Source organism: Pteropus alecto, unplaced genomic scaffold (genome assembly GCF_000325575.1).
Source record: "Pteropus alecto unplaced genomic scaffold, ASM32557v1 scaffold76, whole genome shotgun sequence".
Lineage (NCBI taxonomy): Eukaryota > Metazoa > Chordata > Mammalia > Chiroptera > Pteropodidae > Pteropus > Pteropus alecto.
Genome location: NW_006443138.1, coordinates 31,088,022 through 31,089,003, shown reverse-complemented (window position 1 = coordinate 31,089,003; position 982 = coordinate 31,088,022). Strand labels below are relative to the sequence as shown.

At 42.4% G+C, this 982-nt stretch overlaps 1 pseudogene; it reads left to right on the top strand.

Moving 5' to 3' along the window:
- Positions 1 to 492: 492 nt before the first annotated feature.
- Positions 493 to 611, top strand: LOC112472366 (annotated as a pseudogene).
- The last annotated feature ends 371 nt before the right edge of the window (positions 612 to 982 follow it).

The window sequence follows — 982 nt, the reverse complement described above, 5'->3', positions numbered from 1 at the left end:
AAAATTTATTTCATCGGATTCTTATAAAATCTTTTGTATCCGGAAAATAAGCTTCCTCTTTCTCTTCTTGCGGACTGAATACATGGAGAAGGAGGGCTCTTAGCTAAGAATTTATCGGAGTCTTAGAAGAGTCACAGACTGTAAACTTTTTTTTGTGCAGCTAAGAGAGCTGTATCTGGGCTGTGCGGCCCAGTGAAGGCCTCTGTTTTGTTACCAGGTAGTCTGAAGGGGAAAGGGTGAGGAAGTGTGGAGGGTTATGGGGAAATGAACTAAACACTGTTTGGCATGACAATATGAACGGGCTAACTCTGAAGAGAGAATGTGCCTCTGAGGTTTAAGCTAAACAGACTTGTGAAGTGCCTTCTCCTCAGGTGAGTAACAGACTTGTGAAGTGCCTTGTCCTCAGGTGTGTGCTGGGTGCAGCAGTAACCTGCTGATAATGGAGAGAAGGTGCCTGTACTCACACTGAAAGCAGGATTAGAAAGGGGTCTCATCTACGGCCATGCCACCCTGAACAAGCTCGATCCTGTCTGATCTCAGAAACTAAGCAGAGTTGGGCCTGGTTAGTACTTGGATGGAAGACCACTTAGGAAGACCAGGTGCTGTAGGCATAAAAAATTAAATAAATAAATAAATAAATAAGGGATTGTAAGCTAACAAGGTCCTGCAATCTGTGAGGTCTACCAAGGGTCGCCTCACTTAAATAAAATAAAATAAATAAATAAATAAACAAACAAACAAATAAATAAATAAATGTTTTAAAAAAGAGTAAAGAAAAAAGAAAGGGGTCCCCGACTCAGAGCTCACATCTACCCTGGACTTCATTGCAGACTTACAGCGCAAAATAATGCCCTCCTAGACTGCTCAGTGGGACTTGAGGTTGAGTCCCCAGTCATCCAGAATGCTTAATGTAGATTGTACTAAGGAGGAAAAGGATAGTCCTTTCTGGGAGGAGATCAAACCTCTGGTCAGGGGTAGTATT